General features: G+C 33.0%; 10 non-coding genes across 10 annotated transcripts; all 10 read left to right on the top strand.

Moving 5' to 3' along the window:
* Nucleotides 1-85: 85 nt before the first annotated feature.
* On the top strand, nucleotides 86-159 carry TRNAI-AAU (transfer RNA isoleucine (anticodon AAU)). The gene has a single exon. It is a non-coding gene; the product is annotated as a tRNA-Ile (tRNA).
* A 1594-nt stretch (nucleotides 160-1753) lies between these two features.
* On the top strand, nucleotides 1754-1827 carry TRNAI-AAU (transfer RNA isoleucine (anticodon AAU)). Its single transcript has one exon. It is a non-coding gene; the product is annotated as a tRNA-Ile (tRNA).
* A 1588-nt stretch (nucleotides 1828-3415) lies between these two features.
* On the top strand, nucleotides 3416-3489 carry TRNAI-AAU (transfer RNA isoleucine (anticodon AAU)). The gene has a single exon. It is a non-coding gene; the product is annotated as a tRNA-Ile (tRNA).
* Nucleotides 3490-5074: 1585 nt separating this feature from the next.
* Nucleotides 5075-5148, top strand: TRNAI-AAU (transfer RNA isoleucine (anticodon AAU)). The gene has a single exon. It is a non-coding gene; the product is annotated as a tRNA-Ile (tRNA).
* A 1585-nt stretch (nucleotides 5149-6733) lies between these two features.
* TRNAI-AAU (transfer RNA isoleucine (anticodon AAU)) lies at nucleotides 6734-6807 on the top strand. Its single transcript has one exon. It is a non-coding gene; the product is annotated as a tRNA-Ile (tRNA).
* Nucleotides 6808-8395: 1588 nt separating this feature from the next.
* On the top strand, nucleotides 8396-8469 carry TRNAI-AAU (transfer RNA isoleucine (anticodon AAU)). Its single transcript has one exon. It is a non-coding gene; the product is annotated as a tRNA-Ile (tRNA).
* Nucleotides 8470-10058: 1589 nt separating this feature from the next.
* Nucleotides 10059-10135, top strand: TRNAI-AAU (transfer RNA isoleucine (anticodon AAU)). The gene has a single exon. It is a non-coding gene; the product is annotated as a tRNA-Ile (tRNA).
* Nucleotides 10136-11723: 1588 nt separating this feature from the next.
* TRNAI-AAU (transfer RNA isoleucine (anticodon AAU)) lies at nucleotides 11724-11797 on the top strand. Its single transcript has one exon. It is a non-coding gene; the product is annotated as a tRNA-Ile (tRNA).
* A 1588-nt stretch (nucleotides 11798-13385) lies between these two features.
* Nucleotides 13386-13459, top strand: TRNAI-AAU (transfer RNA isoleucine (anticodon AAU)). The gene has a single exon. It is a non-coding gene; the product is annotated as a tRNA-Ile (tRNA).
* Nucleotides 13460-15050: 1591 nt separating this feature from the next.
* On the top strand, nucleotides 15051-15124 carry TRNAI-AAU (transfer RNA isoleucine (anticodon AAU)). Its single transcript has one exon. It is a non-coding gene; the product is annotated as a tRNA-Ile (tRNA).
* Nucleotides 15125-15290: the final 166 nt, after the last annotated feature.

The raw sequence follows: 15290 nt of genomic DNA, 5'->3' as shown, positions 1-15290 counted from the left end.
AAAAATGAAATGCTATAAAAACAAAATATGATCTGTGCTTTGAGGTACATTTGCCAGTTTTGTGTTTGCTTGCAGTAATATCTGTGGCCTGTTAGCTCAGTTGGTTAGAGCGTGGTGCTAATAACGCCAAGGTCACGGGTTCGATCCCCGTATGGGCCATTTGCTTTTCTTGATGGACAAGAACGGAATAAGCTCATTGGTGGAGTGCATGAATACTTAAAAACATCATAGACACATATATCACAAAATCTCTTCAAATACATATCAGAAGCCAGTGGGAGTGTCATCCTTTGGCTGATGAAGATTTTTCTCTACATGGCTCAGTGACTTTTGTCTCAAATCAAGCAATATGGCATAACTAAGATATGCAAGGGCAAATTAATCAGTTATTATATTGCTGCTCAAACATAGAGGGCACTAGGTGTTACTAGAAGAAGAAGAAGAAGAAGATATGTGCTCTCCTCTCATTAGTGCACACTGAAGTAAAAAAAATGGAGAATTTCTAAAGACCAGAGCACAAGTAATGGATCTCTGCATTCTTATTGCATCTTTTCTTATTTCCAAATATTTGACATACTTCTGATTTGATAAGTTTAAAAATGAGTTTAAACAAAAGACACCACTGAAGATGATGGAATTTATATGAATTTTAAATGAAGATTTGCAATACTCATACATTGAATGAAAATGGAGCTTTGAACAAAAGGAAAATAAACAATGTTAGCTCCCACGAGATATGAACTCAGATTACTAGATTCAAAGTCCAGGTTGCTAACAATTACATCATGGAACCCTCACCTGAGCAATGGCATCTACTGAAGTGCGCTCATCTTTTAAATGCAAAGAAAAGAAATTCAATACTTTATATATATTATTTCAAGTTTCTAATAAGCTCAGGGATGCAATAGGTATTATGTAGAATATTTGTCCAAACCCAATGATAATATATAAAAAGTAACCTATTTTTTTAAGGAGAAGATAGATACTAGAAACCTAAATGCCTAGGACCAATTTCAGTTGGAGCATCACCCCTTATGTTATCCTAGCATTGAATTGACAGTTTTTCTGTATTTCCATATTTGCATATCAGCCACTTACAATTGTTTCAAGCTTTATAACAGAGGACTGCCTTTTTTATAGACCAAGGATGAAAGTCTCTTGTGAGTTAAGTCTGATAATGACATCACAATTTGTAAATTAAGCTATAGTATGATTACAGAGTGTAGACTGAATAAAAAGTGCTTTCCTATGGATTGAAGTTTGTATTTTCTTAAGATTTGCATTCCAAAATGGGCTAGCATTCTTTATTTCCAATGGGCACATTGAGCTACTTCCCCAATATATATTTTTTTGTGTTAAAAGTTATTCATACACAACTTGGTAAAACATACTAAATTTAATACATAATGGTTTACATCCTGGGATTATCTTTTTCAACAATCTGTAAATTTACAATTAAAAATTGTGTATTAGATTTTTTAGATTGATTTTGCTTAGATTTGCATATACTCCTAGTCTAAATTGTCTATTTTTATACTATTACTAGATGCCTTAATCTTTGTTATTATCCTATCTAATATTTATTTTTATTTTGTAATGTGGAAAGAAACTGGAGCATTTTTATGATACCCATGCTTCAAGTGACTCTATGGCTTAAGCTTTTTTTTGAAAAATGAAACGCTATAAAAACAAAATATGATCTGTGCTTTGAGGTACATTTGCCAGTTTTGTGTTTGCTTGCAGTAACATCTGTGGCCGGTTAGCTCAGTTGGTTAGAGCGTGGTGCTAATAACGCCAAGGTCACGGGTTCGATCCCCGTATGGGCCATTTGCTTTTCTTGATGGACAAGAATGGAATAAGCTCATCGGTGGAGTGCATGAATACTTGAAAACATCATAGACACATATATCACAAAATCTCTTCAAATACATATCAGAAGCCAGTGGGAGTGTCATCCTTTGGCTGATGAAGATTTTTCTCTACTTGGCTCAGTGACTTTTGTCTCAAATCAAGCAATATGGCATAACTAAGATATGCAAGGGCAAATTAATCAGTTATTATATTGCTGCTCAAACATAGAGGGCACTAGGTGTTACTAGAAGAAGAAGAAGATATGTGCTCCCCTCTCATTAGTGCACACTGAAGTAAAAAAAATGGAGAATTTCTAAAGACCAGAGCACAAGTAATGGATCTCTGCATTCTTATTGCATCTTTTCTTATTTCCAAATATTTGACATACTTCTGATTTGCTAAGTTTAAAAATGAGTTTAAACAAAGGATACCACTGAAGACGATGGAATTTATATGAATTTTAAATGAAGATTTGCAATACTCATACATTGAATGAAAATGGAGCTTTGAACAAAAGGAAAATAAACAATGTTAGCTCCCACGAGATATGAACTCAGATTACTAGATTCAAAGTCCAGGGTGCTAACAATTACACCATGGAACCCTCACCTGAGCAATGGCATCTACTGAAGTGCGCTCATCTTTTAAATGCAAAGAAAAGAAATTCAATACTTTATATATATTATTTCAAGTTTCTAATAAGCTCAGGGATGCAATAGGTATTATGTAGAATATTTGTCCAAACCCAATGATAATATATAAAAAGTAACCTATTTTTTAAAGGAGAAGATAGATACTAGAAACCTAAATGCCTAGGACCAATTTCAGTTGGAGCATCACCCCTTATGTTATCCTAGCATTGAATTGACAGTTTTTCTGTGTTTCCATATTTGCATATCAGCCACTTACAATTGTTTCAAGCTTTATAACAGAGGACTGCCTTTTTTATAGACCAAGGATGAAAGTCTCTTGTGAGTTAAGTCTGATAATGACATCACAATTTGTAAATTAAGCTATAGTATGATTACAGAGTGTAGACTGAATAAAAAGTGCTTTCCTATGGATTGAAGTTTGTATTTTCTTAAGATTTGCATTCCAAAATGGGCTAGCATTCTTTATTTCCAATGGGCACATTGAGCTACTTCCCCAATATATATTTTTTTGTGTTAAAAGTTATTCATACACAACTTGGTAAAACATACTAAATTTAATACATAATGGATTACATCCTGGGATTATCTTTTTCAACAATCTGTAAATTTACAATTAAAAATTGTGTATTAGATTTTTTAGATTGATTTTGCTTAGATTTGCATATACTCCTAGTCTAAATTGTCTATTTTTATACTATTACTAGATGCCTTAATCTTTGTTATTATCCTATCTAATATTTATTTTTATTTTGTAATGTGGAAAGAAACTGGAGCATTTTTATGATACCCATGCTTCAAGTGACTCTATGGCTTAAGCTTTTTTTTGAAAAATGAAATGCTATAAAAACAAAATATGATCTGTGCTTTGAGGTACATTTGCCAGTTTTGTGTTTGTTTGCAGTAACATCTCTGGCCGGTTAGCTCAGTTGGTTAGAGCGTGGTGCTAATAACGCCAAGGTCACGGGTTCGATCCCCGTGTGGGCCATTTGCATTTCTTGATGGACAAGAATGGAATAAGCTCATCGGTGGAGTGCATGAATACTTGATAACATCATAGACACATATATCACAAAATCTCTTCAAATACATATCAGAAGCCAGTGGGAGTGTCACCCTTTGGCTGATGAAGATTTTTCTCTACATGGCTCAGTGACTTTTGTCTCAAATCAAGCAATATGGCATAAATAAGATATGCAAGGGCAAATTAATCAGTTATTATATTGCTGCTCAAACATAGAGGGCACTAGGTGTTACTAGAAGAAGAAGAAGATATGAGCTCCCCTCTCATTAGTGCACACTGAAGTAAAAAAAATTGAGAATTTCTAAAGACCAGAGCACAAGTAATGGATCTCTGCATTCTTATTGCATCTTTTCTTATTTCCAAATATTTGACATACTTCTGATTTGCTAAGTTTAAAAATGAGTTTAAACAAAGGATACCACTGAAGACGATGGAATTTATATGAATTTTAAATGAAGATTTGCAATACTCATACATTGAATGAAAATGGAGCTTTGAACAAAAGGAAAATAAACAATGTTAGCTCCCACGAGATATGAACTCAGATTACTAGATTCAAAGTCCAGGGTGCTAACAATTACACCATGGAACCCTCACCTGAGCAATGGCATCTACTGAAGTGCGCTCATCTTTTAAATGCAAAGAAAAGAAATTCAATACTTTATATATATTATTTCAAGTTTCTAATAAGCTCAGGGATGCAATAGGTATTATGTAGAATATTTGTCCAAACCCAATGATAATATATAAAAAGTAACCTATTTTTTAAAGGAGAAGATAGATACTAGAAACCTAAATGCCTAGGACCAATTTCAGTTGGAGCATCACCCCTTATGTTATCCTAGCATTGAATTGACAGTTTTTCTGTGTTTCCATATTTGCATATCAGACACTTACAATTGTTTCAAGCTTTATAACAGAGGACTGCCTTTTTTATAGACCAAGGATGAAAGTCTCTTGTGAGTTAAGTCTGATAATGACATCACAATTTGTAAATTAAGCTATAGTATGATTACAGAGTGTAGACTGAATAAAAAGTGCTTTCCTATGGATTGAAGTTTGTATTTTCTTAAGCTTTGCATTCCAAAATGGGCTAGCATTCTTTATTTCCAATGGGCACATTAAGCTACTTCCCCAATATATATTTTTTGTGTTAAAAGTTATTCATACACAACTTGGTAAAACATACTAAATTTAATACATAATGGATTACATCCTGATTATCTTTTTCAACAATCTGTAAATTTACAATTAAAAATTGTGTATTAGATTTTTTAGATTGATTTTGCTTAGATTTGCATATACTCCTTGTCTAAATTGTCTATTTTTATACTATTAGTAGATGCCTTAATCTTTGTTATTATCCTATCTAATATTTATTTTTATTTTGTAATGTGGAAAGAAACTGGAGCATTTTTATGATACCCATGCTTCAAGTGACTCTATGGCTTAAGCTTTTTTTTGAAAAATGAAATGCTATAAAAACAAAATATGATCTGTGCTTTGAGGTACATTTGCCAGTTTTGTGTTTGCTTGCAGTGACATCCGTGGCTGGTTAGCTCAGTTGGTTAGAGCGTGGTGCTAATAACGCCAAGGTCACGGGTTCGATCCCCGTATGGGCCATTTGCTTTTCTTGATGGACAAGAATGGAATAAGCTCATCGGTGGAGTGCATGAATACTTGAAAACATCATAGACACATATATCACAAAATCTCTTCAAATACATATCAGAAGCCAGTGGGAGTGTCATCCTTTGGCTGATGAAGATTTTTCTCTACTTGGCTCAGTGACTTTTGTCTCAAATCAAGCAATATGGCATAACTAAGATATGCAAGGGCAAATTAATCAGTTATTATATTGCTGCTCAAACATAGAGGGCACTAGGTGTTACTAGAAGAAGAAGAAGATATGTGCTCCCCTCTCATTAGTGCACACTGAAGTAAAAAAAATGGAGAATTTCTAAAGACCAGAGCACAAGTAATGGATCTCTGCATTCTTATTGCATCTTTTCTTATTTCCAAATATTTGACATACTTCTGATTTGCTAAGTTTAAAAATGAGTTTAAACAAAGGATACCACTGAAGACGATGGAATTTATATGAATTTTAAATGAAGATTTGCAATACTCATACATTGAATGAAAATGGAGCTTTGAACAAAAGGAAAATAAACAATGTTAGCTCCCACGAGATATGAACTCAGATTACTAGATTCAAAGTCCAGGGTGCTAACAATTACACCATGGAACCCTCACCTGAGCAATGGCATCTACTGAAGTGCGCTCATCTTTTAAATGCAAAGAAAAGAAATTCAATACTTTATATATATTATTTCAAGTTTCTAATAAGCTCAGGGATGCAATAGGTATTATGTAGAATATTTGTCCAAACCCAATGATAATATATAAAAAGTAACCTATTTTTTAAAGGAGAAGATAGATACTAGAAACCTAAATGCCTAGGACCAATTTCAGTTGGAGCATCACCCCTTATGTTATCCTAGCATTGAATTGACAGTTTTTCTGTGTTTCCATATTTGCATAACAGCCACTTACAATTGTTTCAAGCTTTATAACAGAGGACTGCCTTTTTTATAGACCAAGGATGAAAGTCTCTTGTGAGTTAAGTCTGATAATGACATCACAATTTGTAAATTAAGCTATAGTATGATTACAGAGTGTAGACTGAATAAAAAGTGCTTTCCTATGGATTGAAGTTTGTATTTTCTTAAGCTTTGCATTCCAAAATGGGCTAGCATTATTTATTTCCAATGGGCACATTAAGCTACTTCCCCAATATATATTTTTTGTGTTAAAAGTTATTCATACACAACTTGGTAAAACATACTAAATTTAATACATAATGGATTACATCCTGATTATCTTTTTCAACAATCTGTAAATTTACAATTAAAAATTGTGTATTAGATTTTTTAGATTGATTTTGCTTAGATTTGCATATACTCCTTGTCTAAATTGTCTATTTTTATACTATTAGTAGATGCCTTAATCTTTGTTATTATCCTATCTAATATTTATTTTTATTTTGTAATGTGGAAAGAAACTGGAGCATTTTTATGATACCCATGCTTCAAGTGACTCTATGGCTTAAGCTTTTTTTTGAAAAATGAAATGCTATAAAAACAAAATATGATCTGTGCTTTGAGGTACATTTGCCAGTTTTGTGTTTGCTTGCAGTGATATCTGTGGCTGGTTAGCTCAGTTGGTTAGAGCGTGGTGCTAATAACGCCAAGGTCACGGGTTCGATCCCCGTATGGGCCATTTGCTTTTCTTGATGGACAAGAATGGAATAAGCTCATCGGTGGAGTGCATGAATACTTGAAAACATCATAGACACATATATCACAAAATCTCTTCAAATACATATCAGAAGCCAGTGGGAGTGTCATCCTTTGGCTGATGAAGATTTTTCTCTACTTGGCTCAGTGACTTTTGTCTCAAATCAAGCAATATGGCATAACTAAGATATGCAAGGGCAAATTAATCAGTTATTATATTGCTGCTCAAACATAGAGGGCACTAGGTGTTACTAGAAGAAGAAGAAGATATGTGCTCCCCTCTCATTAGTGCACACTGAAGTAAAAAAAATGGAGAATTTCTAAAGACCAGAGCACAAGTAATGGATCTCTGCATTCTTATTGCATCTTTTCTTATTTCCAAATATTTGACATACTTCTGATTTGATAAGTTTAAAAATGAGTTTAAACAAAGGACACCACTGAAGATGATGGAATTTATATGAATTTTAAATGAAGATTTGCAATACTCATACATTGAATGAAAATGGAGCTTTGAACAAAAGGAAAATAAACAATGTTAGCTCCCACGAGATATGAACTCAGATGACTAGATTCAAAGTCCAGGGTGCTAACAATTACACCATGGAACCCTCACCTGAGCAATGGCATCTACTGAAGTGCGCTCATCTTTTAAATGCAAAGAAAAGAAATTCAATACTTTATATATATTATTTCAAGTTTCTAATAAGCTCAGGGATGCAATAGGTATTATGTAGAATATTTGTCCAAAACCAATGATAATATATAAAAAGTAACCTATTTTTTAAAGGAGAAGATAGATACTAGAAACCTAAATGCCTAGGACCAATTTCAGTTGGAGCATCACCCCTTATGTAATCCTAGCATTGAATTGACAGTTTTTCTGTATTTCCATATTTGCATATCAGCCACTTACAATTGTTTCAAGCTTTATAACAGAGGACTGCCTTTTTTATAGACCAAGGATGAAAGTCTCTCGTGAGTTAAATCTGATAATGACATCACAATTTGTAAATTAAGCTATAGTATGATTACAGAGTGTAGACTGAATAAAAAGTGCTTTCCTATGGATTGAAGTTTGTATTTTCTTAAGCTTTGCATTCCAAAATGGGCTAGCATTCTTTATTTCCAATGGGCACATTGAGCTACTTCCCCAAAATATATTTTTTTGTGTTAAAAGTTATTCATACACAACTTGGTAAAACATACTAAATTTAATACATAATGGATTACATCCTGGGATTATCTTTTTCAACAATCTGTAAATTTACAATTAAAAATTGTGTATTAGATTTTTTAGATTGATTTTGCTTAGATTTGCATATACTCCTTGTCTAAATTGTCTATTTTTATACTATTAGTTGATGCCTTAATCTTTGTTATTATCCTATCTAATATTTATTTTTATTTTGTAATGTGGATAGAAACTGGAGCATTTTTATGATACCCATGCTTCAAGTGACTCTATGGCTTAAGCTTTTTTTTGAAAAATGAAATGCTATAAAAACAAAATATGATCTGTGCTTTGAGGTATATTTGCCAGTTTTGTGTTTGCTTGCAGTAATATCTGTGGCCTATTAGCTCAGTTGGTTAGAGCGTGGTGCTAATAATGCCAAGGTCACGGGTTCGATCCCCGTATGGGCCATTTGCTTTTCTTGATGGACAAGAACGGAATAAGCTCATTGGTGGAGTGCATGAATACTTAAAAACATCATAGACACATATATCACAAAATCTCTTCAAATACATATCAGAAGCCAGTGGGAGTGTCATCCTTTGGCTGATGAAGATTTTTCTCTACATGGCTCAGTGACTTTTGTCTCAAATCAAGCAATATGGCATAACTAAGATATGCAAGGGCAAATTAATCAGTTATTATATTGCTGCTCAAACATAGAGGGCACTAGGTGTTACTAGAAGAAGAAGAAGAAGATATGTGCTCCCCTCTCATTAGTGCACACTGAAGTAAAAAAAATGGAGAATTTCTAAAGACCAGAGCACAAGTAATGGATCTCTGCATTCTTATTGCATCTTTTCTTATTTCCAAATATTTGACATACTTCTGATTTGATAAGTTTAAAAATGAGTTTAAACAAAGGACACCACTGAAGATGATGGAATTTATATGAATTTTAAATGAAGATTTGCAATACTCATTCATTGAATGAAAATGGAGCTTTGAACAAAAGGAAAATAAACAATGTTAGCTCCCACGAGATATGAACTCAGATGACTAGATTCAAAGTCCAGGGTGCTAACAATTACACCATGGAACCCTCACCTGAGCAATGGCATCTACTGAAGTGCGCTCATCTTTTAAATGCAAAGAAAAGAAATTCAATACTTTATATATATTATTTCAAGTTTCTAATAAGCTCAGGGATGCAATAGGTATTATGTAGAATATTTGTCCAAACCCAATGATAATATATAAAAAGTAACCTATTTTTTAAAGGAGAAGATAGATACTAGAAACCAAAATGCCTAGGACCAATTTCAGTTGGAGCATCACCCCTTATGTTATCCTAGCATTGAATTGACAGTTTTTCTGTATTTCCATATTTGCATATCAGCCACTTACAATTGTTTCAAGCTTTATAACAGAGGACTGCCTTTTTTATAGACCAAGGATGAAAGTCTCTTGTGAGTTAAGTCTGATAATGACATCACAATTTGTAAATTAAGCTATAGTATGATTACAGAGTGTAGACTGAATAAAAAGTGCTTTCCTATGGATTGAAGTTTGTATTTTCTTAAGCTTTGCATTCCAAAATGGGCTAGCATTCTTTATTTCCAATGGGCACATTAAGCTACTTCCCCCAATATATATTTTTTTGTGTTAAAAGTTATTCATACACAACTTGGTAAAACATACTAAATTTAATACATAATGGATTACATCCTGTGATTATCTTTTTCAACAATCTGTAAATTTACAATTAAAAATTGTGTATTAGATTTTTTAGATTGATTTTGCTTAGATTTGCATATACTCCTTGTCTAAATTGTCTATTTTTATACAATTAGTAGATGCCTTAATCTTTGTTATTATCCTATCTAATATTTATTTTTATTTTGTAATGTGGAAAGAAACTGGAGCATTTTTATGATACCCATGCTTCAAGTGACTCTATGGCTTAAGCTTTTTTTTGAAAAATGAAATGCTATAAAAACAAAATATGATCTGTGCTTTGAGGTACATTTGCCAGTTTTGTGTTTGCTTGCAGTAATATATGCGGCTGGTTAGCTCAGTTGGTTAGAGCGTGGTGCTAATAACGCCAAGGTCACGGGTTCGATCCCCGTTTGGGTAATTTTCTTTTCTTGATGGACAAGAATGGAATAAGCTCATTGGTGGAGTGCATGAATACTTAAAAACATCATAGACACATATATCACAAAATCTCTTCAAAAACATATCAGAAGCCAGTGGGAGTGTCATCCTTTGGCTGATGAAGATTTTTCTCTACCTGGCTCAGTGACTTTTGTCTCAAATCAAGCAATATGGCATAACTAAGATATGCAAGGGCAAATTAATCAGTTATTATATTGCTGCTCAAACATAGAGGGCACTAGGTGTTACTAGAAGAAGAAGAAGATATGTGCTCCCCTCTCATTAGTGCACACTGAAGTAAAAAAAAATGGAGAATTTCTAAAGATCAGAGCACAAGTAATGTATCTCTGCATTCTTATTGCATCTTTTCTTATTTCCAAATATTTGACATACTTCAGATTTGATAAGTTTAAAAATGAGTTTAAACAAAGGACACCACTGAAGATGATGGAATTTATATGAATTTTAAATGAAGATTTGCAATATTCATACATTGAATGAAAATGGAGCTATGAACAAAAGGAAAATAAACAATGTTAGATCCCACGAGATATGAACTCAGATTACTAGATTCAAAGTCCAGGGTGCTAACAATTACACCATGGAACCCTCACCTGAGCAATGGCATCTACTGAAGTGCGCTCATCTTTTAAATGCAAGAAAAGAAATTCAATACTTTATATATATTATTTCAAGTTTCTAATAAGCTCAGGGATGCAATAGGTATTATGTAGAATATTTGTCCAAAACCAATGATAATATATAAAAAGTAACCTATTTTTTAAAGGAGAAGATAGATACTAGAAACCTAAATGCCTAGGACCAATTTCAGTTGGAGCATCACCCCTTATGTTATCCTAGCATTGAATTGACAGTTTTTCTGTATTTCCATATTTGCATATCAGCCACTTACAATTGTTTCAAGCTTTATAACAGAGGACTGCCTTTTTTATAGACCAAGGATGAAAGTCTCTTGTGAGTTAAGTCTGATAATGACATCACAATTTGTAAATTAAGCTATAGTATGGTTACAGAGTGAAGACTGAATAAAAAGTGCTTTCCTATGGATTGAAGTTTGTATTTTCTTAAGCTGTGCATTCCAAAATGGGCTAGCATTCTTTATTTCCAATGGGCACATTAAGCTACTTCCCCAATATATATTTTTTTGTGTTAAAAGTTATTCATACACAACTTGGTAAAACATACTAAATTTAATACATAATGGATTACATCCTGGGATTATCTTTTTCAACAATCTGTAAATTTACAATTAAAAATTGTGTATTAGATTTTTTAGATTGATTTTGCTTAGATTTGCATATACTCCTAGTCTAAATTGTCTATTTGTATACTATTACTAGATGCCTTAATCTTTGTTATTATCCTATCTAATATTTATTTTTATTTTGTAATGTGGAAAGAAACTGGAGCATTTTTATGATACCCATGCTTCAAGTGACTCTATGGCTTAAGCTTTTTTTTGAAAAATGAAATGCTATAAAAACAAAATATGATCTGTGCTTTGAGGTACATTTGCCAGTTTTGTGTTTGCTGGCAGTAATATCTGTGGCCTGTTAGCTCAGTTGGTTAGAGTGTGGTGCTAATAATGCCAAGGTCACGTGTTCGATCCCCGTATGGGCCATTTGCTTTTCTTGATGGACAAGAATGGAATAAGCTCATCGGTGGAGTGCATGAATACTTGAAAACATCATAGACACATATATCACAAAATCTCTTCAAATACATATCAGAAGCCAGTGGGAGTGTCATCCTTTGGCTGATGAAGATTTTTCTCTACATGGCTCAGTGACTTTTGTCTCAAATCAAGCAATATGGCATAACTAAGATATGCAAGGGCAAATTAATCAGTTATTATATTGCTGCTCGAACATAGAGGGCACTAGGTGTTACTAGAAGAAGAAGAAGATATGTGCTCCCCTCTCATTAGTGCACACTGAAGTAAAAAAAATGGAGAATTTCTAAAGACCAGAGCACAAGTAATGGATCTCTGCATTCTTATTGCATCTTTTCTTATTTCCAAATATTTGACATACTTCTGATTTGATAAGTTTAAAAATGAGTTTAAACAAAGGACACCACTGAAGATGATGGAATTTATATGAATTTTAAATGAAGATTTGCAATACTCATACATTGAATGAAAATGGAGCTTTGAACAAAAGGAAAATAAACAATGTTAGCTCCCACGAGATATGAACTCAGATGACTAGATTCAAAGTCCAGGGTGCTAACAATTACACCATGGAACCCTCACCTGAGCAATGGCATCTACTGAAGTGCGCTCATCTTTTAAATGCAAAGAAAAGAAATTCAATACTTTATATATATTATTTCAAGTTTCTAATAAGCTCAGGGATGCAATAGGTATTATGTAGAATATTTGTCCAAAACCAATGATAATATATAAAAAGTAACCTATTTTTTAAAGGAGAAGATAGATACTAGAAACCTAAATGCCTAGGACCAATTTCAGTTGGAGCATCACCCCTTATGTTATCCTAGCATTGAATTGACAGTTTTTCTGTATTTCCATATTTGCATATCAGCCACTTACAAATGTTTCAAGCTTTATAACAGAGGACTGCCTTTTTTATAGACCAAGGATGAAAGTCTCTTGTGAGTTAAATCTGATAATGACATCACAATTTGTAAATTAAGCTATAGTATGATTACAGAGTGTAGACTGAATAAAAAGCGCTTTCCTATGGATTGAAGTTTGTATTTTCTTAAGCTTTGCATTCCAAAATGGGCTAGCATTCTTTATTTCCAATGGGCACATTAAGCTACTTCCCCAATATATATTTTTTTGTGTTAAAAGTTATTCATACACAACTTGGTAAAACATACTAAATTTAATACATAATGGATTACATCCTGGGATTATCTTTTTCAACAATCTGTAAATTTACAATTAAAAATTGTGTATTAGATTTTTTAGATTGATTTTGCTTCGATTTGCATATACTCCTTGTCTAAATTGTCTATTTTTATACTATTAGTTGATTCCTTAATCTTTGTTATTATCCTATCTAATATTTATTTTTATTTTGTAATGTGGATAGAAACTGGAGCATTTTTATGATACCCATGCTTCAAGTGACTCTATGGCTTAAGCTTTTTTTTGAAAAATGAAATGCTATAAAAACAAAATATGATCTGTGCTTTGAGGTACATTTGCCAGTTTTGTGTTTGCTTGCAGTAATATCTGTGGCCTGTTAGCTCAGTTGGTTAGAGCGTGGTGCTAATAACGCCAAGGTCACGGGTTCGATCCCCGTATGGGCCATTTGCTTTTCTTGATGGACAAGAACGGAATAAGCTCATTGGTGGAGTGCATGAATACTTGAAAACATCATAGACACATATATCACAAAATCTCTTCAAATACATATCAGAAGCCAGTGGGAGTGTCATCCTTTGGCTGATGAAGATTTTTCTCTACATGGCTCAGTGACTTTTGTCTCAAATCAAGCAATATGGCATAACTAAGATATGCAAGGGCAAATTAATCAGTTATTATATTGCTGCTCAAACATAGAGGGCACTAGGTGTTACTAGAAGAAGAAGAAGAAATGTGCTCCCCTCTCATTAGTGCACACTGAAGTAAAAAAAAATGGAGAATTTCTAAAGACCAGAGCACAAGTAATGGATCTCTGCATTCTTATTGCATCTTTTCTTATTTCCAAATATTTGACATACTTCTGATTTGATAAGTTTAAAAATGAGTTTAAACAAAGGACACCACTGAAGATGATGGAATTTATATGAATTTTAAATGAAGATTTGCAATACTCATACATTGAATGAAAATGGAGCTTTGAACAAAAGGAAAAAAAAACAATGTTAGCTCCCACGAGATATGAACTCAGATTACTAGATTCAAAGTCCAGGTTGCTAACAATTACACCATGGAACCCTCACCTGAGCAATGGCATCTACTGAAGTGCGCTCATCTTTTAAATGCAAAGAAAAGAAATTCAATACTTTATATATATTATTTCAAGTTTCTAATAAGCTCAGGGATGCAATAGGTATTATGTAGAATATTTGTCCAAACCCAATGATAATATATAAAAAGTAACCTATTTTTTAAAGGAGAAGATAGATACTAGAAACCTAAATGCCTAGGACCAATTTCAGTTGGAGCATCACCCCTTATGTTATCCTAGCATTGAATTGACAGTTTTTCTGTATTTCCATATTTGCATATCAGCCACTTACAATTGTTTCAAGCTTTATAACAGAGGACTGCCTTTTTTATAGACCAAGGATGAAAGTCTCTTGTGAGTTAAGTCTGATAATGACATCACAATTTGTAAATTAAGCTATAGTATGATTACAGAGTGTAGACTGAATAAAAAGTGCTTTCCTATGGATTGAAGTTTGTATTTTCTTAAGCTTTGCATTCCAAAATGGGCTAGCATTCTTTATTTCCAATGGGCACATTAAGCTACTAGCCCCAATATATATTTTTTTGTGTTAAAAGTTATTCATACACAACTTGGTAAAACATACTAAATTTAATACATAATGGATTACATCCTGGGATTATCTTTTTCAACAATCTGTAAATTTACAATTAAAAATTGTGTATTAGATTTTTTAGATTGATTTTGCTTAGATTTGCATATACTCCTAGTCTAAATTGTCTATTTTTATACTATTACTAGATGCCTTAATATTTGTTATTATCCTATCTAATATTTATTTTTATTTTGTAATGTGGAAAGAAACTGGAGCATTTTTATGATACCCATGCTTCAAGTGACTCTATAGCTTAAGCTTTTTTTTGAAAAATGAAATGCTATAAAAACAAAATATGATCTGTGCTTTGAGGTACATTTGCCAGTTTTGTGTTTGCTTGCAGTAACATCTGTGGCCGGTTAGCTCAGTTGGTTAGAGCGTGGTGCTAATAACGCCAAGGTCACGGGTTCGATCCCCGTATGGGCCATTTGCTTTTCTTGATGGACAAGAATGGAATAAGCTCATCGGTGGAGTGCATGAATACTTGAAAACATCATAGACACATATATATCAAAATCTCTTCAAATACATATCAGAAGCTAGTGGGAGTGTCATCCTTTGGCTGATGAAGATTTTTCTCTACATGGCTCAGT

This window comes from Pseudophryne corroboree, chromosome 11 (assembly GCF_028390025.1).
Source record: "Pseudophryne corroboree isolate aPseCor3 chromosome 11, aPseCor3.hap2, whole genome shotgun sequence".
Classification (NCBI taxonomy): domain Eukaryota; kingdom Metazoa; phylum Chordata; class Amphibia; order Anura; family Myobatrachidae; genus Pseudophryne; species Pseudophryne corroboree.
The sequence above is the reverse complement of the archived record's forward strand: the minus strand, read 5'-3'. Positions and strand labels throughout refer to the sequence as shown.